This window comes from Podarcis filfolensis, assembly GCF_964270895.1.
Source record: "Podarcis filfolensis genome assembly, chromosome: 1".
Lineage (NCBI taxonomy): Eukaryota > Metazoa > Chordata > Lepidosauria > Squamata > Lacertidae > Podarcis > Podarcis filfolensis.
Window position 1 is genome coordinate 117,554,911 of NC_139604.1, and position 26,270 is coordinate 117,581,180.

The following is a 26,270-nucleotide window of genomic DNA, read 5'->3' on the forward strand; positions in this document are numbered from 1 at the left end:
CACCCTTAACAAACTACAGTTCCCAGGATTCTTTGCAGTGGCATCACAGTGCTCTAAATGTATGGTCCAAATGTGGCCTATGCCAGGATGCACTGGATTCTCTGCCAGCCCAGCTCCCCTCTCCCCCCATCCTGAAATACCTTGTTGCTGAAGTTTACAATGGCAGTCGCCTCCGCCACAGCTGGGCGCAGATCCCTTTTGGCTCTTCCTCACTGGCAGAGGCTAGCAGTGCCAGACATAGCTAGACAGCAGGGACTCCACACACCCAAATCCAAACCTAGCACAGCAGACAGGATTGCTCCATCCGTGGCAGAGTACTAAAGCCACGCTGGTGGTGACATTGTAATATTCAAATCTGTGTCCCTCAATGCAGCCCGGCTCGCTTCGTGTATAAATATGTTGTTAAGCAGCCAACTAAATCCTAACTCCAGGTTGGTATTCTTAATTTCCACCAGGGACCATAGTAATAAGTTTGTCAGTCCCCCCTCCCCTTTAACCAGTGAACTGTGACAGAATTATTTTGCAACTTAACAACTCTACAAATTATTCTCATTTCCACTCCGGCGTTAACCCTCGCCGCCCGCCGCCCCCCTCACAGGGCTGATTTAACTAGTGTTAAGTATAAAACACTTTAGCGAGGTAAGCTTTGTGTAGTCACAAGAACTAGATTAATGCACATGGGTAATTTCTGGCACTGGTTAAATGCCTATAGTGCTGAACTTCGCAAGAGTAGGATTGATGAGTTCAGCCATTAGGTGCTGAAGTGTAGAGCTGCGAGAGACGGCTTGTTTCTTGTTTAAATTGAAATCATTTCAATTCATTTCCTTCTTGGTTGGACAGAAGCATGTTTTTCAATAGGGAGGAAATCTTGAGGGAATCCATTGACCCAGCCAGTCATATAATGCAAAAAGTTAATGGGCAAAAATGATATTCATCTGCAGTTTATAATAGCATTTTCTTATTCTTCTCCCTGCCGTCCCTTCTCCACCAACCCTCCGAACCTTACAAAAGCAAGCATATAATAAGAGCAACAGCAAGGCTGTCCGAGGCACAACCTTTTAACAATTATCAGGTCTGTAGCAAAATAAAATTAAATTTAAGCAAAGGGGGGTGAGGTGGGGTGGGGGGAACGGAACACCAATTTTGATGCTGAGATAACAAATTATAAATTATGGAAGTCAGAGGCACCAAACAACTTGTAAGCAACCGTCCCGTCTCTTAGCAACAAGCCGGGCGAAAGCTGCTTGTTGATACGACGAGAGCAGACAGGGTTGTTTTGCAGTGATTACCACCAAGGAACCGGGAACAACATTTTAACACCTGCCGCAGGGCACTGCTGCACCTAGCTATGCATCTCTCCAGTGGCCCACAAAGCCTGGGCTAGATGCCAGAAGGCTTCTGAGGCCTACCTCTCCACCGCAGCAGGCTGGGGGAAACAAAAAGGACCCCGGAGGAAAGATCAAAGAGGCAAAGTTCAGGTGTGTGATGCACCCGCGCCAGAGCTCTGTTCCTTTCAATACCCTTCCAGAAATTAGAAGCGATAGCAGGTTCCACTGCTTATACTTCCTCTCCTCCCATCAGCCGTTCTTTCTTTTTTCTTTAACGCAGTGGTGGATGGGGCCACTTCAACAGCAGTACAAAGGCTACCGCTGTGTCAGGAATGCATCTGAAGACCAATGGATGCAGCTCACTTATAACACCTTCAGTGCACAGGAGCTGTTTGACTATAGTTGATCGGTGTGTTCAGTGTGTAACTGTATTGTCTCAGCTGCTTTGGATCCAGCAGTTTTGCAGAGACGTACTACGAACAATGGGAAATTCACCCAGGCCCCGAGAGATCTAACCTTCCACCGATTGTCAAGTGGATTCCCCAAGTGGATTTGCCGACTTGCTAGCAGAAGTGCCGTGCTTATTGCTACAAATACGTGACTGGTTAAAGGATAGTAGCCAACGCTCAAGAACGCCCAATCTTGCTAATAAGACTTGGAGTAACAAAGTGAATATTGCTTGGGTGAGGCAAGGTAGCCCAGTGTCCTATTGTATAATTGACAGTTCATGATCACTATGATTTTGTGCTGATAACTAGAAGGTCTAATCCAGCCTTTCTCAACTTTGAGATGGGCTACTGCTTCCATCGTTCCTAGCCAGCATGACCAATGGTCAAGGGTGATGGGATTTGTAGTACAAGAACACCTGGGGACCCAAGGTTGAGAAAGGCTGATCTAATCTCTGAATTGTTGGATTAGCATAAAGCACAAACACATGGCAATGAAGAAGAATCCATGATGCAGAGCAAAAGGCCACCAGGTGAAGAGATTACTATAGAAATTTATTTAATGGGCATAGATGGTTTGAAGCCAATGGACTCCAGTCCAATCTAGCTGCCCAGATTAATTATTCCAGTTTGACTCCTCCTTCCTTCCTGTCCTTTGAGGTTTCTAAATGAGTAACTATGAAGTACTGTTTTTGTTGAAGTTGTGAGAGTGTGTAAAGTTTCACCCAGTTTTTATGTCTGCATCATATTATTTATTTATGTCTATGTCATTCCTGTAGAAGTATTTGTTCCAAAATGTGTTGGGCCTAAGGGGGGGGGGATTGCGTGTGGTGCACCTGGAGGTTTTTCTCCTTTTCTTCCAGTTCTCACTAGATTTACTCCCATACCCAGTGATCTGCCACTTTATTTTCAACACATTTGTTCCTATGGAGAAAGAAAAAATGGCCACAATATTGCTGAGGATGGCAATATTATTGGCCACAGCAAGCCTTCTTCTTCACCACTGACAGTGGGATTCTGCTCATACCAGGCTCCTTGCAAATAAATGCAAGGACTCTCTCAGGCACAGGCCCTACCTTATTTATTTTTTATATATTTTAATAATGTGTACCTCACCTAATCTGCAAAGAAATTCAACAAGGGGGCTTTCAATCCAAAGCAGTAGTAATATATATGACAGTTCTCCATTACAGTTGCAAATACTAACATTAAAGCGAGGACCCGCTGCAAAACTTTTTAAAAACAGCCCCCCAAATAGTGTTGAGGACTGACTTGGAATGGATTTTTCTGAAAAGCACAATGCGGAGCTTATTCATGCAGATTCCCTGCCACCAAGTACCACTTTGCTCCTTGATCTCGACAAGAAGTTAGTTACATTTTACCAGTTATGCTAAAAATACAAACAATTCTCACATATAATATGCATTATAATGCACATAAAAATTGCCAGATATTATAAGCATATACAGTGGTACCTCTAGTTATGAACTTAATTCGTTCCGGAGGTCTGTTCTTAACCTGAAACTGCTCTTAACTAGAGGCGTGCTTTCGCTAATGGGGCCGCTGCGCCGCCGGCACACAATTTCCGTTCTCATCCTGGGGCAAAGTTCTCAATTCTTCCAGGTTAGCGGAGTTTGTAACCTGAAGCATTTGTAGCCTGAGGCATTTGTAACTTGAAGTACCACTGTACACTCCAGTTTTCCCAAAGAAACCAGCTCAGCGAATCATATAATCATCGAGTTGCAGGGTTGGAAGGGACCCTGAGGGTCATCTAGTCCAACCCTCTGCAATGCAGGAATCTCAACTAAAGCATCCATGACAAATGGCCATCCAAACTCTGTGTGATGGCCTGGGATTCAGACTCGGAGGCTGAACCTGAGGAATCCCAGCCTGCACAGGATTCCCCACCTCCAGAACCAGCTGGGGCTTGAGCCTGAAGGGTCCTTACCTGTGCAGGCACCAGCTGAGTCTGCTCTGGCTCCTGAGGTGATGGAGGACCCATTGCCTGCAGGTGCTCCACTCTCAGCCCCGTCAGGGGAGGCTGAGGTTGCCTCTGGGTCTGGTAACCCTCCAGCCTCTCCTGAGCTGCAGAGGCTCAAGGCACAGAGGCGGAGGGAACTAAATTCCCACAGGAGGAGTGCTCGCCTCTAGGCCAGGAGAGGTGACTCACCTGTGGACTGGGGCCGCCCGATGCCTCGGGGCAGATAAAAGCCAGCCAGTCCCAGTCCCAAGTTGTGGGAGCCAGTTTCTGCCTGCACCCTGGACTGCCGGATCTTCTGACCTCGCCCAACTCCCTGCCTTGGACCCAGCTTCAGCTTTGACAGAAGGCCTCAATACTGCACCCTCGACCTTGGACTGGACTCAGACCACGCCTCACGGAAACCCATGGGACCAGCACACTCTGCTTAAAAGGAAAGAAAATCCCTAGCTCCAAAGGAGTCTGTTCAATCGTCCAGCAGCAGTTACTGTCAGAAAGTCCTTCCTGGTGTTTTGTCAGAATCTCCTTTCCTGTAACTTGAAGCCATTGGTATGGATCCTACCTCCCAGAGTAGGAGAAAATAAGCTTGCTCTAACTTCCATATGACAGCCCTTGAGCCTATGATACCTTACAATGATGAGTCTTTTGTGAGCATCCTATTATCTGTATTTCTGGACAGAGGCTGTCAATCTTGCACAAAATGCATAGCCATTACTTATTTGTTGCATAGATTTCTTTCCTCGGAGAGAGTGCTTCTGTCTCATTCCAGGTTTGTCGCATCCCCCCCACCCCCACCCCCGGTGGTAAAATACCAAAATTTTGTTGCTGAGAAAATGCATGTTTCCCAATAACATCCACTGCGATCGTGAATGTTTCTGGAATGTGTTCGACATGTGTTACAGGACCCTATTGGATTAAGGGTGCAATAAATATCCACAGTGCCTGGTTTCTGAAATGAAAATGGCATATTCTCAGCTATGGACACACTTCCCAAATAAAGAAATGGCTTTCTGAAAAGTTATTGCAGGCCAGGGTGAGTTGGGGGCCGGATGGAAAGGTGCAGGCTTGCTGCACAGATGTTGCTCAATTAAGCCAATTTCACAGAAAGGGGGAAGGCTTTCTTTTCTTTTCTCTAGCCCCGTTTCGTTTCTTTTCTTTTGCTACACCTCGGCACCACATGCAATAACAAGCCAGTCAGCACTTTGAAGGGGAAATGGCGCACGGTTGTTTCTAGCAGCAAATTAACCATTTGAAGAAATAATAATAATCCCACCCTCGTAACTATTATATATCTGCTTTTGTGAATAAAGGTCCCAAGCACATATATCACTTTCTACTTGTGTAGAGGTATCAGCAGAAATGGCACAGGACATTTGACATCTCCCTGTATTGGTTATGTTATGTGTGCAGTGGTCTGTGTTCGCCTGAGCTCAAGTCTGGACTAGGATCCAGAGCCATGTGTTTTGGTTTGATACATCACATAGTATTGCCAGGGTTTGGGCTACTGGCATTGGCTCTTAAGCTCTGGGTTACGATTCGTAGCTTGGGGGTTTAGACAGCCAATCACGTTGAGAGTGGCAGTGGCCCAGACCTTCAGAAATGCATATAAGCAGTTGTTTTGCCCCTGTTTGACAGTTCTGTTCCGTTCGCAATCAGGTCAATAAAGTCTCTTGCTTTTTATCACTGTGTCCCGCCTCGTAGAAACCTATGTACTCTTCAGGTAATGAACTATGATGTTCTTAGTGATGAGAGACACTCTCCTGCCCCCCGTACTATTTAGTGGCACCGGTGATAGTTACTTCTTTGAAGCAGGGATGGAGAACCAGAGGCATTTCAGATGGATTGGGGCAACAATGTCATGCTAGATGGGGCTGATGGGAATTATAGTCTAGTGCTACTGGTTCCCTACTCCTGCTTTAGAGAGTGGATTTGGAAAACCAAACTACCAGCCAGTTGCTCCCTTTCCTGAGCAAGGTTCTGGAGCAAGTGGTCACAGACCGGATCCAGGTGCTTTTGGAAGAAACTGATTTTCTGGATCCATTTCAATTGGGGTTTAGGCCCAGTTTTGGCACAGAAACTGCTTTGGTTGCCATGCATGATCACCTCTGTTGAGAGAGAGATAAGGGAAACATGTCCCTGTTAATTCTTCTCCACCTCTCAGCAGCTTTCGATACCATTGACTATGGTATCCTTCTGGAGCGAACTAGGGTTGGGTGGCACCACTTTGCTGTAGTTCCAGTCCTACTTGGATGACTGCTCCTAGAGGGTGTTGCTTGGGGAATGCTTTTCAACCCCATGGAACCTTCAGCGTGGGGTTCCTCAGGGCTCAATCCTATCCCTTATCCCCCTATCCCCACCACTGGATGGGGTTATCCGGAGGTTCGTTGTCAGCAGTATGCTGATGACACTCAACTCTTTTTATCCTTTACATCTGCAGGTGAGGCAGTGGAAGTGCTGGACCAGTGTCTTGCCTCAGTTATGGACTGGATGAGAGCCAACAAACTGAAACTCAGTTCACATAAGACTGAGGCACTGTTGGTGATTGTTTCCCTAGACCAGATGGTCTTGATGGGGTTACACTTCCTCTGAAGGAGCAGGTTTGTAGCTTGGGGGTACTCATGGATCCTTTGCTGTTGCTCAAGGCTCAGGTGGCATCAGCTTCGGCTGGTGGCCCAGCTAAGCCCCTGAATGGACAGGGATAGTCTAACTACTGTTGCCTATGCTCTGGTAACCTTAAGGTTAGATTACCGTAATGCATTATGCATAGGGCTGCCTCTGAAGATGGTTCGTAAACTTCAGCTAGTGCAGAATTCAGTGGCCAGGTTGCTCACCAGAGCAAGACGGTTTAAGCATATTACACTGATCCTGGTCTGACAGCACTAGCTACCAATTAGTTTCCGAGCCCAATTCAAAGTCCTGGTTTTGACCTATAAAGCCTTAAATGGCTCAGGACCACAACACCTCAAGGACCTCCTCTTTCCATGTGAACCTACCCGGACTCTGAGAACATCTTCTGAGGCCCTTCTTCATGTGCCTCCTCCACAAGAGGTCCAGAGGGTGGCAACACGAGAACAGGCTTTCTCTGAAGTGGCTCCCCGTCTGTGGAATGCTCTCCCCAAGGAAGTTCGCCTGGCGCCTTCATTATACCCCTTTAGGCACCAGGCAAAGACTTTCCTTTTTAACCAGGCCTTGGTTTGATTTGATGTCCATCCTGTGCCCTTTTAAAATGGGGGACGGGGGTTATTGGGTTGTTGTTTTTATTTTGATTATATATTTTCTGGTTTTATATTTTGATTTTCTTCTGTGAACCGCCCTGAAACCTCCGGGTATATGATGATGATGATGATGATGATGATGATGATGATGAAAGGCCCACCCTGCTGAGTAAAACCATAAGGAGAGCCTGCTAGATCGGGCCAATGGCCCACCTAGTCAAGCATCCTGTTCTCCCTATGACCAGCCAGATGTGCGAAGGCTACAAGCACAATCTGAGCACAAGAGCAACTGGTTACAGCTTGCATGGGGTTTGGGGGCATGAGGAATAGATGAGGCGAAGGATTGGTATCTGAAGCATTTAAACCGGTGATAAGGACAATCGGGCAGCAAGATTTCTTGGGCCAGTACCAAAGTCATTACTGCTGTGAAGGGGCAACATAACTTAGAAAGAGCAGTGTGTGCAGCCCTGCCCATTTAGCTTCAATTTCTGCAACCCATGCAGGCTCCCTGCACAATTAAGAGTCCTGGAAAAGAAGGGTTCTGAATTGCACACGGTGCTTCCACGAATAGAAAAAGGATCCCCACTGCACTAGAACATTTTGGTGAATTTTCATGAGGACTTATAAAAATAGTCAAAAAAATCACAAGCTGATGTGGAACTGAACTTCAGATGGGGGGGGGGGGACCCGAGAAACTATACTTGGCATGTTCACACATACACACACAGCTGAAAAAAATTCATGTTGAACACCATGCCAAATTATACTCTGCCCTAAGCAACAATAATTTGTCATGTATGGACCTTTCGGTTTGTTTTCCTCAGTTTAATCCATGGCACTTCTCTCCCAAAGTGGAGAGCTGCAAGCTGGTTTACAAACAGGAGCAGAACTATTTCCCCATGACACAAACACTACTTCCCTCCACCAGCCCTTAATTGCAGAGGAAGTTTACTGCACTTTTGTCACTGGTTTAGGCTTGCACTAAGTATTGCACTAAGGGAAAAGTCTGGGGCTTTTCTGTCATTGGCAAGGCCCTAAGGCTCACCAGGCAGGAGTGGGTTTCCTCCACTGCTTCCCCCGCCACAACTTACCGGTGGCCAATTTGAATGCGGAGCCCTACACACAACACATCCTCCTTCTGTGAGACAGTTTTAACATAGTACCTCCAGGCTCTACCATCCCAGAATGCCGTGCGACACCCTGGCAGTAGTTCAGCTGAAGACTAAACATTTGGCTCGCTGACAGCAGAGCTGCCAAGAGTTGGCAACAGGAGACTCAAAGGGAAGCAGCAGGCTGCTAAACCCTTTCACATTTTTAATTAGATCCACACACCCATGTCTTTGAGCTATCATAAATATACAGATGACACAGAGAACATTATTTAGGGGGTAAAACACACACACACAAGCACACACGCACACACATGCGCGCACACACACATTGTGCTGTGGTATCTCTTACCTTATTAAAATAATTTACCTACAGCGAGGTGGGGGAGGAGAGGGAGCCGTGTGACATTTCGCACCGATCGCTGCCTGTGACTACAGTACATTTTATCCTGCCTGCCTTGTATGTACGCAGGTCTCTGGAATAACTGACACCTAGACTTAGGAGCTGCAATAGCATCGCCAGGAGAGGGCATTATCAGCCCCAACTCTAATATGTAATTTCCCAGCAGAACGATAGATCCAAGCTTTAAGTATTCTTGAGTGTGTGCCTTGCTACAGTGATATTGTTGTTAATCCTCCTTATTCCCTTTCTCGCTCCTGCTATCCGAACTTTCCCGGAGACACTGAAAGGAATGCAGGGGATTGTAATTGTTTTTTTTTTTTTAGCTTTCCTCCGGAATCCCTGCTCACACACCTTACCAGATCCTTCCTTTCTTTCTTTTATCTCCTTTCTGCAGAGCTTGCCCTCTCGGAGTTAGTTTCAAGAAGAGAGTGCTTAAAATCAGTAGGGGTTTTGAGTGACCTGTGTGTTAATGTCAATGTGAAACTTCTTAGAACATGACAGTACAGCACAAGCGGCTACAAGCGTCTCCAAATTAAATGTCCTTTGAATTCTAACTGCATTGTCATCTTCTTGCTTTCTCCATGTTTACTTGGTTTTCAAACCACGCACATTTAATATAGGGCATGTTAGGATTGACACTGGAGTTTTTCCTAAATTCAATTTAAAAAATGGGGTTTGTTTCTCATGTGAAACATATTAAGAATCTGAAGGGGAAATGTTTGTGTGGAGGGAATGTTCTTGCAAAAGTCTCAGGATATTCATCTGTCTAAGTGCTGCCAAGTGGTAACCCTGCACCCATGAGTGCCTGCAACAGTGTTGGGGAACTTTTGACCTGGAGCTTCCATCAGTCTTGGCCAGCCAACCTCAGGGATGATGGGAGTTGAAGTCTAGCAACATCTAGAGCAGTGTTTCCCAAACTTGGGTCTCCAGCTGTTTTTTTAGACTACAACTCCCATCATTCCTAGCTAGCAAGACCAGTGGTGAGGGATTATGAGAATTGTAGTCTGAAAACAGCTGGAGACTCAAGTTTGGGAAACACTGATCTAGATCCATCTCTCTGGCTTATGTGGCCACCAAGCTTTGCCTGAACTGAATTTCAAAGTTACTACAAAGATTCTTCACAGGCAAAGCATCTCGGTTATATAGTTTCAATAAGGCCAGCAAAATTTCTTAAGCTTGTTTCCTGTATTACCAGGCAATTGTGTAAAGCAAAATTGCAAGGAAATTTGGTAGCCTTTCCATTAAAGTTACCAGATTTTTTTCAATGAATCCGGGGACACTTTTCAATTTCCTACTAAATAGGATTTTGTCAGGGGGCTGATTTGTAAATCTGGGGACTGTCCCTGGGAAATGGGGACGTCTGGTAACCTTACCCACCATGGACAAAACATTTGACAATTTTCAAAGTAGGCCAAATGAGTTTTGATAGGAATCATAAACAGTGTGGGGGTTTGGGGGAATTTGAGGGGGGGGAAGGTATACACCCCATCCCCGGTTAGTTGCCAGGTTTGCCTGAAGCAAATTTCAGCACAAACTTGAAGGTTCCTCTTAGTGCAAAGCATTCAAATAATCCCGAAAGAAACCAAAATTACAACACCTGCTTGTCCATTTTTGATGGATACGTTTCAATATTTGCTGCCTGAATGAGGAAGTAGCCTTAGAGCACTCTTGGGGGCGGGGTATTCCTTGGACTCAGCTGATTGGAGCAATTACAAGCCTGTGTCCCAGTGACTAGCTTTGTGATCTTTTTTGAGCAGTTATGGGCTACCTTTACTTCTGGAAAGTTTGAGAAACAATATGCAAGGCTCCATTCTTTAGCGTCCAAGTTGACTTCAACGTACTAGTTAGGGTGGCCAATTTTGCACTCACTGTCGAAAAAGAAAAAAAAATGCATGACCCCAAAAAGAGGAGAACAGAGGACATTGATAGGCACAGAATTCACAAATGGTGATTTATATTTATAGATGCCAATAGAGAAATAATTCCTATAATTTAAGGACATAAATAGTGCATGCTACCCTAGAAGAGAATACTGTAAGCAAGTGACCTGTAGGTGAGCAACTTCAAGGTCCCCGCTCTCCTTTTTTTTTTTTTTTTGTAGAGTTATTTATCTTTTACCCCTTTTAAATATAATACACCTTCAGAGCACTGTCTGTCATCCTTTCAGAATAGAGGGTTGTCCTCTATAAAGCAGTATGATGTAGCCATCATAGAGCTGGTAGATATTTAAAGCCCTAGTGCTGGTAGATATTGAAACTTAAGCAGGGCCTTGTCACACCACCCCAATACTTTCCTGCTTCCTTAGACCAGCAGATTGAGTGTTGATCTGCCTCCCATCCTTTGTGTCAGCAAACAATAGTGCCCTGCAGGACAGGTTGCAGATTTGTGGGGCTACAAATAAAATTAAAGAAGCTAATTTTGTTGCTGCTGCTGCTGCTGTTTTGACCTGGAAAGCTGACATACAGAGCAACCTTGCATCTCCCTTGTTATGAAGTCTTCACATCACTGTTCCGAACTGAAACTGTAGCTGTATCATCAACCTGCAGCAAGAAAGAGACAAGCACAAAGCATGTTTGTTACTGGGACCCCCAAGGGGTTGAGTTTTCCTTCTTGTACTTTTCCTAATTTTAAAGAAAATTTAACAAGGAAATGAAATACTTGAAATGCTGGGAGGAAATGAAGGATCACATGCAATCCCGCCTCTGAGCACAAATTTTATAAATAGACACTCTGGCAAACATCAAAGAAATTGCTGCAGAGAGAAACTAACTGATCATGTATATTTTACATTGCCCGTTTATTCTGAACAGAGTTAGCCCCATACTGCCAGTTAACTCTGAAAGAGCAAGTAAAACACTGCCCACTTGGGACATTAGAAAATTCTCTTCTCCTTCCCCCCCCCCAGACCATATGTATTCTTCCTCCAATCCATTAATTGAACATAGACACACTTTACATAACCTGTATACATAATCTGAAAAACATGGGCAAAATGAATTGACCTAAGCTAATGAAATATTCCTAGAGGCATCTAGAGGCAAGGAAACCAAGGGCACTAATGGGACAAAATAAAGTAGCTGAATGTAAGAAAAGCCTTGGTGGATCAAGACAAAAGCCACTGCAGCCCAGCATCTTGTTCTCACAGTTGCTTTTGTTGAACTCATTCCCAGCTTTATGAAACCTTTTTCTTCTGAAAGAATGCAGTGAAGTTTGAATGTTCCTTCAGCAAGAGAAATGTGTGTCCCATTCTCTGTTTAGTTACTCATGTTCTCTGGAACCAACATGGCAGTCGCATTCTAAACCAGGGATGCCCAACTTCTGCATTCTTGAGGGCCACCCCTATTTCTAGACAAAAAGGAACCAAAAGAGTATTTTGTCATTCAGCCACATGTGGTTTGGCTCTATAGCAGACTCTGTAGAAGTTGCTGAATTCTAACTCCCCTCAACCCCAGTAAGTCAGGGATTGTGGGATTTGTAGTTCATTGATAACTGGAGGGCCAAAGGTTTCTCACACCTGCTCTGTAAGAAAGCTCACACCACCCACACACCCCCTAAACACATTATTTCTCTACAGTTTGGAATGGTGACTGAAAGGAAGATGGATTTCAGACCAAGATGGAGAACTGAGGCAGTGGAGAAAGGCCAAAAGTCAGAAGAAATGCTAAGAGTGTAATTAAGTCTTGAAACTGGAGGCAGGGGGACTCTCATAAATCCTCAGAACCATGCTGGCCAGTTGATTCCCTTCCACCCCAAAAGGATGCTAAGGAAGCAGTCATTGCTTCAGTCAAGAGATTTCTGAAGTGAAAATTGCATAGGTATTTCCTTAGCCATAAAAAAATGGAAAGGAAAGGAAACAGGGAAAAGATCTGCCTCTAAATAGTAGATGTCTGTTTCTTATTATTAAAGATGCAAAAACCAGGAGCTAATTTCATTGAGACTAAAACAATTTATCCCTCTGGCTAATCTCTTGCTGGAAGGAAACCGTCTCAGGTGAGTAATGTTACTCAAACGAGTAACATTTCATGCCTTGACCATCATTTGACACAGAGCAAAACAGTAAGCATCTAATTAGTACCATGGAAATCTGGCTCACATATGTGTAAGTGCTGAACTCTTTAAAGAAACCATACTGGTTATGAAGCCTTGAAAATAAAACATACGAGACTGAAAGAGGCTCAACTCCTTCTCACTTTTTTATTTTTCTTCAGGGAAATAATCTCCTTTTTCACGTTTGTAATGAAAGGGGCAGAGTTTAAGGATAGAGAAGAATTTTGTATAGGTCCACATTTTTCGATGACCTAACCTAATTTGTGTTGGAAATGCAATAGCAGAGATCATTCCGTGTGTAAGCAGAGGACTAGCATGTGTGGCTTTGCTTTGTTTCATCTTCATCAGAGATCTCTTCTTATGTTCCCATGTATAATATGTGTTTTATCTCTCCCCAAGATACTGAGGGAGGGAATCAGACAGTGTCAACATAGGGAGAAGAAAGATGGACAGGTAAGCATTGCCATGTCTCTCTGTCCTTGGTACCTACCCTGGAAAAGTCGAAGAAATAAGCAAAGCAACATAGAAGGCAGCTTTGGCAACTCCACCCAAGCAATCTGGGCAGCTGCCCAGGGCCCTGGCACTGCGAAGGGGCCCACAGGCATCTTTCTGCATGGGCCCTGACACAGCTCCTTCTGTCAGGATGAATGTGAACGACACAGCAGCTCACAAAGCCAAGTGCAAGAACAAAAGTAAATTATCAGCGTGCCCTGAATCTCTGATGCTGTTCCAAAACTTGGACCCCACTGGCAACAGAGGCTGAAATTTTGAAGGTCTTTTCCTCAAGGCCCATGGATTCCTGGAGCTGGGCCTTATAGGAGGGCGGGCAGAGAGGGTAAGGAAATCCAATATGGAATCAATGGAACAGTTACTGCTTCTTCCATCTATGCTAGGACTAAGAGTAACAGATGGACCACACGCTGCATCCAAGACGTCAAGGCCTTTCCTACAGCCACCACAGGGCAACTCACCATGAGCCAGTCATTGTGGATGGAGACTGCAGACCATGAGTTGGCCCAGTCTTGCTTTAAGGGGCCTGGATGCCTAAGGAATGGATTGCTGAACCACCTGTTCAGTGGAATGGTGAGCCAGTCAATTGCAATTCCAGCATCAAAAAATGGCAGGGTAACATGAGAAATGATCATACTGTGTGTCATACACTCAATTTAAAGCAGGAATGGGGAAGCTGTCTCCAGATGTTTTGTTGGATGACTACAACTCCCATCATCCCTGACTATTGGCTGTGCTGGTCGGGGTTGATGGTAGTTGGAGTCCAACAAGATCTGCCTGAAATGCTCCTTTGGATGTTACTTACAGTGGCACAGGAATAGTGTCAACATAACTCTTTCCAGCTTATTGTAACAGTGGTGGAAGTCCATGTTATGGGGGGTACTCCACTTTCTACATCAGCCTAGACACTTTTGATTACAGTGGTATGAACTTAATTCATTCCGGAGGTCCGTTTGTAACCCGAAACCGTTCTTAACATGAGGCACGCTTTCACTAATGGTGCCTCCCGTTGCTGCTGCACCGCCAGCGCACGACTTCTGCTCGCATCCCAGGGCAAAGTTCGCAAAAAGCGGCATCCACTTAGCGGAGCTCGTAATCCGAAGCATTCGTAAGGAGGGCAGTATGTAACACGAGGTTCCACTGTATTCTTGTCATGGATGTCTGGTGTCTTTTGAGCAGTGCGAGAAGTAGTCACATGACAGGCACTCCCATGCCTCTAAAAAAAATTGGACCATAGAGTTGGAAGGAACCATGGGGGCCATCTAGTCCATACCCCTGCAATACAGGAATCCTTTTTGCCCAGCGTGGGGCTCAAAATACACGACCCTGAGATTCAAGTCCTTTCAACTAAAAGAAGTAGGAATTGGACCTGGAACCTCATACAAGCAAAGCATGTGCTCTACAACTGCAGTTACCAGTTATAAGGAAGACCATAAAAGGATCCTGGTGCCTGGTGGACCAGGCCAATGGTCCATCTAACAGAGCATCCTGTTGTTGCTGTGGCCAGCAGAATGCCTCTGCGAAACCTGCAAGCAGGACCCCCTCCCGAAGTTTTCAGCGACTGGTGTTCAAAAGCATCACTGCCCGTGGAGATGGAACACATGGCACATTGATGCACCACCCAGATCTAGTTTCATTCGGCTTCTTGCTGCCTTCCAGAAGGCAACCGGGTGGTTGTATTTATTTGAGCTAGTGACTTTCTTATTCTTTATGAGCCACCTTGTGCTGAACATCACCAGCATGTTTTAAATATTGTAGAGGACAGGGCCAGATTAAGACCTTTACAGGCCTTAAGCACTTAAAGGATTTTGGTGCCCCCATTTATATATCTAATTCAGCCAACATGACTAAGATAAAAATGGTCGGCATGGCGTGGGGGAAAGGGGTTTTGTTACATCTCCTGTGGGTGGGAACCACGAAAGCGTCTTAAAGATTACTTGGAACTTGTATTCCTGCTGTAAAGCACTGAGGAGTTCCTACAGAATGTTTCAGCAGACATTTGCCACTTTCCAGTATTTTTCTTCTGGACTAGGAGGATGAGGAAAAGAAGGTTACTAAAGTCCCTCAGTAAAGGTGACAAAGAGAGAAAGAGAGGAAGAGAGAGGGAAAAGGCAAATAAATACCATCAGAAGCTGTAGATTACATCCGCTTAAATAAAATAGATAATGTGTGCCCTGAGAGCTGACCTTTACCATACAAAGGAAGGTTATATTTCAGAGCTTATTTCCTTGCTGTGCTTATTTGTATTGAAAGTAATGTCGTTAATGCACAATGAAGGGGGGGGGGAGGGAGAGACTTGACTACCCTCAGTATTTACTGCATTTCTGTTCTCAGAAAATGCTCTGAAATGCCACCGTGATAGCGAAGGTGGCTGAGGTGACTGTTCCCCCTGGAAAGGGGGAGAGTTTTCCAGGTGAAAACATGCATTTTCTCCCCTGAAAAGTTGCTGGTGTTTCAGACTACCTTTTATTTTGTATCACCTTGCCTTCTGCACTGTGTTTTCAGCACAAATGCCTCCGCTCCCAGTTTGGACTGACAGCAAAAAGTTGTTTCTCCAGTGCTCTCCTAGCCCCAGACCAGACTTGTTTATTCTCATTAATTATTATTTCAATTTGTGTGCCACTTTTCCAGCCTGCGCCCCACTGAAAGAAGCAACTCACAACACAACTGTAATAAATGGATAATTACAATAGCAGTCTAATGCTAATTCCTAATATGACGATCCAGATAAAGAACTCATTTTGATAATACGGACATGAAAGCATTCTAAAAGAATATTAAATTGTTCAGGTCCACGACTGCACCATAAAGAGACTGGTTGAGAATAGACCATCAATCATTAAAACACATCAATTGATATCAGTTCATTAAAATATATAAACCAGAATCAGATATGATAAACATTTCCAGAGGAGTCAGATTTTATAACCAGCAACCAGCTGGTTATGGCAATAATATAACTTGGCTCAGTTGGTAGAGCATGAGACTCTTAATCTCAGGGTCCGAGACTCACATTGGGCAAAAGATTCCTGAGTTGCAGGGACTTGGACCTCATGGTCCTTTCTATATGATTCTACACCCTAAGTATATTTAGCATTTGCATAGCACCTATCCTGAACTTTAAATATGCTTCTATCAGCAATCTGTACAACTGTGAAAGGTAGACCGGTTTATCTTCCCCATCTTCTAGGTGAGAGAGTAGAGGCAGAGACAAAAATAATTGTGGCTTGCCTATGCTGTGATTCCTTCCAGGACCGTCTTTACCCAGGGTGCAAGGGGTGCGGGGCAGACGGGCACCAAATTCTAGGGGGCGCCAGGCACTCACCACTGAAGCCTCCTAAGCACTTAACTATCTACCTGTTGTGAAATAATAAATAATTTTGATCAAGCTAGAAGAACGAAATGCATATATACAGTGGTACCTCAGGTTACATACGCTTCAGGTTACAGACTCCGCTAACCCAGATATATTACCTCGGGTTAAGAACTTTGCTTCAGGATGATAACAGAAATCATGCTCTGGCGGCGTGGCAGCAGCAGGAGGCCCCATTATCTAAAGTGGTGCTTCAGGTTAAGAACAGTTTTAGGTTAAGAACGGACCTCCAGAACGAATTACGTATTTAACCCGAGGTACCACTGTACCTAGGTATTACCGAAATGTATACCTACTGTTGCACTAAAGGACTTTCGACTTTGTATGCTCATTTACCAAAGATGCGCCGTGCCAGCGGTGGTGCTTCTCATTCACAATGGCGGCACTTGTCAGACTCAACAACGGCGCTTGTCATTCACAACAGCGCCATGCACATGAAATTGGGGGCGTATCTTTGCACCCCGGCGGCACGTATGCTAAAGACAGTGCTGATTCCTTCACTCTCTTAGCTACTTTTATACAGGGCAAAGTATCCTCTGGCACACCCCATCCTAAACGGGTCGGCCCCTGCATATGGATTTCTCTGGCAGGTAGGTATGAGCTGCCCTGTTAAGTGCCCCCCGGTACCCCACCCCTCTGGGAACTGCAGGATATATAAAATGGCAGCTGGCAGACCCAGCCCAATGGGTAGGGGAGGGATTGCATGCACCCCCAAATGGGAAAGCACCCCAATGAAAACACCTCTGTCCCTACGCTCCCCACAACCAGATATTTTGTTTTGAAATCTGCACCCAGTGAATAGCCTTGCTAAACGGAAGACACTGGGCATTCAGTGGGGAGAGGAAATCCAAGTTGCTCACTTCAGAAGCTGGGTCCCTTTCCTGCTCATTAAGTGGCTGGAGCATGGAATGCGCAGCTCTTTCACCAAGTCCTCCGCTGTGGTGCCCTCTGGACACTGTGTATTACCAGGTCTCCTCTGGTGGTTTCAGCACTGTGTATTATTTGAGGGTAAGCTAATCCCACAGCAATTCATCTCCGTCCAGGTATGTGCATACCTCTTTCCCACATAAAGGCATCTGAGTAGCTCTTTGAAGTCATTACTGACCCTCAGGGGGCAGAGGAAGGCCCTGCTGCGCTGTTTGTGCTTTTTCATAATGTATTAAATGTTCCCGATCATTTCCTTTGTGCGGACAAAGACATAATGAAGCTCGAGGCTGGGTTCGTCTGCGGAATTCTGCCTTCTGCCTTTGCAAGTGAAGAAGCACAGCTGGCAGGAGGAGAGAGAGAGAGGGCTCCAGAAAGGAAGGATGCTAGGAGATAGGACGGGCCAGGAGCTGGAGAAAAGGGGCAACTGGACTCATTATCGGTGCCCCCCTTCTCCACAAGATAGCCTGTGACATGTTACAAAAGCATCCAAGCCAGCGACAGTGGTTGTCAGATTGTTTTAGAGATCAGGAGTGGCATCTGAAATTGGCCTGCATTGCAGGGGAACAAAATGTGACATCAAACTAAGCCTGTGTACGCAGCCCTGCTTGACTGCATAGGGGTCTTGTGTTGGTGAGAGGAGAAACGTGAGCTGTCTTTATAGATTGGAAGTACTTTCCCTGCACCACTTCCAGGTTCCTTGTCACTCATAATATCCGATGAAATGCTTCATGAACCAATCATGCAGCTGCCCTGAAAATCTTCCAGAGGAGCTGTCAAACACCCTATTAACACACTTACTGACACTGGCCACAGATGACTGTCTTTCTAACATGCCAGACTCAAAGTATAAATAGTTTTGTTGCAGGATTTACTCAGCACAATTGAATATTAAAGCCCTAAATAAATAATGCCACATTTTTACTTTAAAACATTAAAAATGAAAATCTGTATGGGCTCAGCTCGGGAGAATTCTTTCATTTAGCCAGAAGATTTAGACATGTCTTGATTGTTCACATCTAGTTGTGGGGAGCAGAATGGATGTTGCACACCCACATAATATAAACTCCGGTTTTCAGATGACTCCAGCACAAACTTTTTTCACATTGCCAAACTACTAATAGTCACTTCTCCTGAAGCAGCCACACTGATCTTTAATATTCCATGACCAATCCTTCTCCCCCAGAAGTTGTGATATTTATGAACATCCCATGACACCACAGCACCTCAGCCTGTCATTGTTAGTCATTCTGCCATTCTTTAGAAGGAAGTTTAAGTTGTAAACACACAGGGGCACTGCTGTTTGATGGGCACCATTTCAGTATAGGACTCCTTTCATTTTAGAGGGAATTAGGAGAATTTTCACACCAAAGCTAATAGGTGCAATAACAATTGAGGGGGGAAAGAATATTGAGTTAAATTTTTAATTATGCTGCAATCCTATACTTTCTTGGGGGGGAATTCTGTTGAAATCAGTGTTACGCATTTCAGGATGAAGGTATGTGGTTAATAACATAGCGTTGATATGAAATATAGAAATGTTTTGATTGGTAAAAGTGTAATATGGGAGACAGAGCTCCCCCCATCCCGCTAATCAGAATTTAGTTCTCACATCCTTTCTTTTTAAATAATTTTTATTAATTTTGGAAATGTATAATTGAAATTAATTATGATTTGGTATGATTTGATATTGTAATAATGTGGCCCTTATTGCGTGCTGAGGTCCCCCAAAACACCCCTACCCCAATAACTCACACATCACTCATAAATTTTTGTTTAAGGTTTTTGGCATAGTTTTGGCCACAACTTTATTAAACATACAAATTGTGAGTGGTTGCTTAGGCATTGGTTATGACTATCTGTCCCCCCCGCCTTGGGGGACAGCACTGACTCCCGGATTCCAGCGAAAGCCAGTGTGGAGGAACAAGATCAGGGATAACTGGAGCTGCGACACAGACCCTCAGCTTCTCCCCGCATGCTCCCAGGAGCTTACGCGGCCCGCACCCGATTCCAGGGGTTTGGACGAGAGGATGGTAAGCCCCTGAATTCCTTTAACGGAATTCCCATGCAGCAGCAGCATTGGAGGGGCAGGCACAGCCAATCCATACCCCTCCACCAACCAATTTAAACCAATGCCTAACCGCCAACCTTACAAGTTGTGACGATTTGCTACGCAGTAGGCAAAAACCAAATGGCACACACTAATCAGCCAAATGGAAAAATTCCTACCAGGCCCCCGCACCAAGGCGGACGACCCCATGATAGGCATAGCAAGGTCAAAGCACAAGCCCAAAAGGGAGGGCGGGCGGGTGATCCGGTTCCCACATTGAAAGAGAAAGCAGCTTGCTGTGAACCTTGTTTAAATAAGCTGTTCCCACCCCCAAATTGGCAACATCAATTTTATCCCAGCAACTCAAACAGCCAATCCTTGCCAGGCCCCTCTATCTTATACTGCCTGGCAACTATGGGGTGTCTTGCTAGGCCCCATCCGCAACACGTGCTCTCCTTTAGTGAGAACACGCTTTGCAGTGTTATTAATGAAAAATAATAATTCTCACATTCTGTGCCTCTGTCCCACAAATGTATTTCTAGGTGCCCTCATTGTTTTGAAGGGAGGCTTTTCAATCGCCATCCCCTCCATTTTGTAACTACATTTAAAGTTAATAGTAGCCTTCAGTCCAACAGAACCAGGGCACACAATAATGGTTCAATGCAAGTAAAAATTCGAAGCATATGTGGGGCTTCCTTGCTAGGTGAAACACCTGGAGATGATGAGGAGAACAAAGAGATTTTCAGTTGATTGTCAGCATTTTCCAGTGAGGTTAAAAAAATGTGACAAGATGGTTGCCTAAGGTTTTGTGTTAAAGCAGGGCTGAGGAGAACCTGTAGAACTCCCAATGTTGTTAGACTCCAACTCCCACCAGCCCCAGTCAGCATGGCCAGCGGCCAGGGATGATGGGAGTTGTAGTGGAGGACCACAGTGTTCCCACCCTAACTAGAATTTTGAGGTTCTTCTTCAAGTGAGTCATCTGAGAAAGCAGAATAATTTTTAACTCTCTATTAATATTAGGCAGCAGACACCTTCATTGCACTGTTTCTGGCACCCGTTGAAAGCTTTTTTTGTTTTGTTTAGACAACCCTGCCCAGCTGTATGTGTGTATATAGTTTACTATTTTCAATGTCTGTTTTTAATGAATATTTTATATTAGCTTATGTAAACAAGCTTCCTTTTGTATTAACTGCAATAAAAATCCTGCAAAATAAATAAAATATAAGTGCCTCCCCTAATTCACCACCAAAGAAGTGTTGGATTTGGGGAGGGGCATGGCCAGCTCAACATTAAATAAAACTGCAGAACTTTCTCATCCCAAAATAAACAGACAAACTGTTGGTCTTTCATATTGTTTTCCTGTGTAAGAGTCTTCAGGCTTACAGGGGCTGCGCGCACAGCCACCCATTTAAAACACATTTTGCCCCCAAATAATTTACAGAGCTAAAATCCTGTGATCCTCTAAGAGCTGGATGAGATGTCAATGTGCCTTAACTGTATCGTGTGTACGCAGCCTGGGACCGAAATGAATCCATGGAGGCAGTTGCAGAGAAAATTGTGAACTCTTGCCAAGTGACTCCAGAATTATATTTCTTCCCCTCAACTCTCCTGTTGTTTATTTTACTAGGGGGCAAATGAAGTACACAAGTGCTTAAGCCCTGAGAAGGCATTCATTTCACATCCCCCCCTCCTCAAGATCCAATTTATTCTATTACTAAATAGTGCCAAAGGTAATGTATTTAAAAGAGATGTTGAAGTGATCAGGTTAAAATTTATGTTCACTAAAGGAAAGAGGTGGCTTAATTGAATTGGCGCACTTAACTCATTAACCCTTTGCCTCTAGGACTAATAAGGATGAACTCCTCGCTGCTAATAATCACAAAGGTACAAAGTTGCGCTTTTCATCCCTGCTTGGGAAAAAAGCGAGAGGGAGGGGAGGAGGCATAAAAGGGAGGGAGGGTGGGAGAGAGAATGAGAATATGCTCAGCCGGATGGACTTTGCTTGCTTGTAAAATCTTGAAATGAATTGCATGAATGTGAATTCTTCCCATTTGAAGTGCAAGTATATTGAGGAAGTTGGTACCTTTCCTGGCAGCCTATATGCATTGCCAGCCACAGAGGTTGTGTGCCCCATCCTGGTTTCTCTGGCTCCACCAGTTGCATGCCCTCCAACATTTCTCCGATGAAAATAGGGGTGTCCTATTCCACAATCATCATCATCATCCTTTTATTACTTATATTCCACCCATCTGACTGGGTTGCCCCAGCCGCTCAGAGTGGCTTCCAACATATATAAAACCATAATAAAACAATAAAATCAAAAAGCTTCCCTATACAGAGCTTCCCTATACAGACCAAACCTAGACAGCATCTTAAAAAGCAGAGACATCACCTTGCCAGCAAAGGTCCGTATAGTTAAAGCTATGGTTTTCCCAGTAGTGATGTATGGAAGTGAGAGCTGGACCATAAAGAAGGCTGATCGCCAAAGAATTGATGCTTTTGAATTATGGTGCTGGAGGAGACTCTTGAGAGTCCCATGGACTGCTAGAAGATCAAACCGATCCATTCTGAAGGAAATCAGCCCTGAGTTCTCACTGGAAGGACAAATCCTGAAACTGAGGCTCCAATACTTTGGCCACCTCATGAGAAGAGAAGACTCCCTGGAAAAGACCCTGATTTTGGGAAAGACTGAGGGCACAAGGAGAAGGGGATGACAGGACGAGATGGTTGGACAGTGTTCCCGAAGCTACCAGCATGAGTTTGACCAAACTGCGGGAGGCAGTGGAAGACAGAAGTGCCTGGCGTGCTCTGGTCCATGGGGTCACGAAGAGTCGGACACGCTAAATGACTAAACAACAACAACATACAGAGCTGCCTTCAGGTGTGGTATAGTTTTTTATTGCCTTGGCTTGGGGGTTGCATAACTCCATACCCTCCAACACTTCTCCTATGAAAATAGGGATGTCCTAAGGTAAAGCAGGACAATCCAGGATCAAATCAGAAATGGGAACAGCTTCTGTAAATCCGGGACTGTACCTGCAAAATAGAGACAGGAGGGTCAGCAGCTGTGATGTGGACATGCAGGGACAGCCAAGCACTGACATGGAATGAAATCACTGGTACATAAATAAGTAGGACCTGGCACACCATGCACTTTAAGGGCATTGTTCCCCCCAAAGCATCCTGGGAACTGTGGTTAACTCCTCAAAGAGATAAAATTCCAAGTATCGTTAACAAACCACAGTTCCCAGGATTCTCTAGGGAAAGCCGGCTTTTAAGAAGCTTAATCAAGACATTCTTCCCCAGTGTGGTGAGATATATTGGGTTCTCCCTCCCCCCTTTAAATTATGATAATTATTTCTAAATTGGCATCTATTCACATAAATTAGCATATGCAAATTGGTGTCCTCTTTCAGCCTCCATTTTTAGTGATGCATTTACACTCCTTTTTTGGCAGTGTGGAGATTCAACTTTGATATAACTAACATTGCAAAAATAAAAGACGCCAGTACTTCTGCTAAATCTTGCCCTCATCAGATCTTATAATAATAATAATAATAATAATAATAATAATAATAATAATAATAATAATTTATTATTTGTACCCCGCCCATCTGGCTGGGTTTCCCCAGCCACTCTGGGCGGCTTCCAACAAAGATGAAAGATACACTAAAATGTCACATATTAAAAACTTCCCTGAACAGGGCTGCCTTCAGATGTCTTCTGAATGTCAGGTAGATGTTTATCGCTTTGACATCTGATGGGAGGGCGTTCCACAGGGCAGGCGCCACTACCGAGAAGGCCCTCTGCCTGGTTCCCCGTAACTTGGCCTCTCGCAGTGAGGGAACCGCCAGAAGGCCCTTGGCACTGGACCTCAGTGTCCGGGCAGAATGATGGGGGAGGAGACGCTCCTTCAGATATACTGGACCGAGGCCATTTAGGGCTTTAAAGGTCAGCACCAATACTTTGAATTGTGCTCGGAAACGTACTGGGAGCCAATGTAGGTCTTTCAAGACCGGTGTTATATGGTCTCGGCGGCCGCCCCCAGTCACCAGTCTAGCTGCCGCATTCTGGATTAATTGTAGTTTCCGGGTCACCTTCAAAGGTAGCCCCACGTAGAGCACATTGCAGTAGTCCAAGCGGGAGATAACCAGAGCATGTACCACTCTGGCAAGACAGTCTGCAGGCAGATAGGGTCTCAGCCTACGTACCAGATGGAGCTGGTAAACAGCTGCCCTGGATACAGATTTGACCTGTGCCTCCATGGACAGCTGTGAGTCCAAAATGACTCCCAGGCTGCGCACCTGGTCCTTCAGGGGCACAGTTACCCCATTCAGGACCAGGGAATCCTCCACACCTGCCCGCCTCCTGTCCCCCAAAAACAGTACTTCTGTCTTGTCAGGATTCAACCTCAATCTGTTAGCTGCCATCCATCCTCCAACCGCTTCCAGACACTCACACAGGACCTTCACTGCCTTCACTGGTTCTGATTTAAAAGAGAGGTAGAGCTGGGTATCATCCGCATACTGATGAACACCCAGCCCAAACCTCCTGATGATCTCTCCCAGTGGCTGCATGTAAATGTTGAAAAGCATGGGGGAGAGGACAGAACCCTGAGGCACCCCACAAGTGAGAGCCCAGGGGTCTGAACACTCATCCCCCACCACCACTTTCTGAACACGGCCCAGGAGGAAGGAGCGGAAACACTGTATGACAGTGCCCCCAGCTCCCAGCCCCTCAAGACGGTCCAGAAGGATGTTATGGTCGATGGTATCAAATGCCGCTGAGAGATCCAGCAGAACTAGGAAACAGCTCTCACCTTTGTCCCTAGCCCACCGGAGATCATCAACCAGTGCGACCAAGGCAGTTTCAGTCCCATGATGAGGACTGAATCCCGACTGGAAGGGATCCAAATGGTCCGCTTCTTCCAGGCGTGCCTGGAGTTGTTCAGCAACCACTCGCTCAATCACCTTGCCCAAGAACTGAAGATTTGAGACCTGGCGATAATTGGCCATCGTGGCCGCATCTAAAGATGGTTTTTTTAAGAAGCGGTTTAATAACCGCCTCTTTCAGCGGGTCTGGGAAGGCTCCCTCACGGAGGGAAGCATTCACCACCCCACGAAGCCCATCACCCAGTCCTTCCTGGCTAGCTTTTATAAGCCAGGATGGGCAAGGATCCAGGAGACAGGTGGTTGGCTTCACTCGTCCAAGCAGCCTGTCCACATCCTCGGAGGTAACAGATTGGAATTGATCCCACACAACTTGACTAGACAGGACTCTAGCACTCTCCCGCCCTGGCCCTGCTCCCACGGTGGAGTCTACTTCTTCCCGAATCTGAGCGATTTTATCTGCAAAAAACTCATTGCAGGGCCCGTACTGGGCCCTGATGTCGCAGGTGGTTCCGCTAAATTGTGAACCACCTGAAAAAGTCTCCTGCTGCTGTTTTCTGCAGATGCAATACAGGCGGCGAAGAAAGTCTTCTTCGCCGTCGCTATCGCCACTTGGTAGGCTCGACGTTGAGCTCTAACCTGTGTCCGGTCAGATTCGGAATGAGTTATCCGCCACCGGCACTCTAGCCGTCTCAACGATTGTTTCATTGCCCTCAGATCCGTGGAAAACCACGGGGCTCTCCGGGCTCCATGCAATCGGAGAGGGCGCTTCGGAGCCAAACAGTCAATAGCCCTGGTTAACTCCACATTCCAGCGGGCCACCAGGGAATCGGCTGAAAGGCCATCAACATGGGATAAAGCATCCCCTACCACTCTCTGGAAACCATTTGGTTCCATTAAGTGGCGGGGGCGGACCATCCGAATCGGTCCCACCTCCCTGCAGAGGGGATGGGTCGCAGAGAAGTCCAGTTGCACCAGGAAGTGATCTGACCATGGCACTTCTTTCGTTTCGCTTTTACTTAGTGTCAGATCACCAACATCCATAGAGGTAAACACCAGGTCCAAGGCATGTCCGCGGCTATGGGTTGGGCCAGACTTATTCAGGGACAGCCCCATGGAGGCCATGCTTTCCACGAAGTCCAGAGCGGCCCCTTGTAAGGTCGTGTCGGCATGGATGTTAAAATCCCTTAGGATGACCAAGCTAGGTGTCTCCAGGAGAACATCCGCCACGACCTGAAGCAGCTCGGGCAGGGAATCCTTGGTGCAGCGGGGAGGTCGGTACACCAAAAGGAATCCTGTACTGCCCCTATTGCCCAACTTCCAGAACATGCACTTGGAAAACTGGGTCTTCCCAATAGGACGCCTGGTGCAAACTAATGACTTCCTAAAAATCACTGCAACCCCCCCCCCTCCCCGCCCACATGACCTGGGTTGCTGTGCGTAAGAGAAACCTGGTGGACAAGCAGCGGCAAGGACAGGCCCATCTGCTTCATCCAACCAAGTCTCTGTTACACATGCCAGGTCAAGTCCTCCATCCATGATCAAGTCATGGATGGCAGTGGTCTTATGAATCATTGACCTGGCATTGCACAGCAACACTTTCAGGTCATGTGGATATCCCTTGCTGATTCTAGTATCCATCCGGTCAGGACCAGACCTGGAGGCAGGGATAGTCCTCAGACAACGACTAAACCTGCCCCCTCTGTAATGACATGGTCTGGTCTTAGCGTAACTCCTCCTCCTACCTGTGATCACTGAGATCGGTTGTCCCAGTGCATCCCCCCCCCTGTGGAACATGCCCCAGCCATTTTGTGGGCTGGGACCTACTCCCCAGCAGCCCTGACCCCTCCCCCTAAGAACAAAATAACACCTTAAAAAAAACAAAAAAAACAATACAAACAAAAAACAATAAAAATTACAAAAACATAAAATCAAACAAATTCCCAGGCCCAATAAACATCCATCCCCCCCCACATACAAAAAATTCAAAAGAAAAAA

The 26,270-nt window shown here is 45.7% G+C and overlaps 2 long non-coding RNA genes across 3 annotated transcripts in view; one reads left to right on the forward strand and one right to left on the reverse strand.

The window, feature by feature from the left end:
- Positions 1–6,969, forward strand: part of LOC310766607 — a 64,608-nt gene extending 57,639 nt beyond the window's left edge. Inside the window, exons 3-5 of one of the 2 annotated variants that reach the window (XR_014550279.1) lie at positions 5,409–5,472; positions 6,190–6,353; positions 6,552–6,969. This is a non-coding gene — a long non-coding RNA (uncharacterized lncRNA). The remainder of the gene's footprint in view (positions 1–5,408; positions 5,473–6,189; positions 6,354–6,551) is intronic. The other variant, XR_014550280.1, reaches the window with a different exon arrangement.
- Positions 6,970–10,416: 3,447 nt separating this feature from the next.
- On the reverse strand, positions 10,417–13,582 carry LOC310749647. Its single transcript, XR_014541693.1, has 2 exons — positions 13,498–13,582; positions 10,417–11,019 (listed from the first exon to the last, which is right to left on the reverse strand). It is a non-coding gene; the product is annotated as an uncharacterized lncRNA (long non-coding RNA).
- Positions 13,583–26,270: the final 12,688 nt, after the last annotated feature.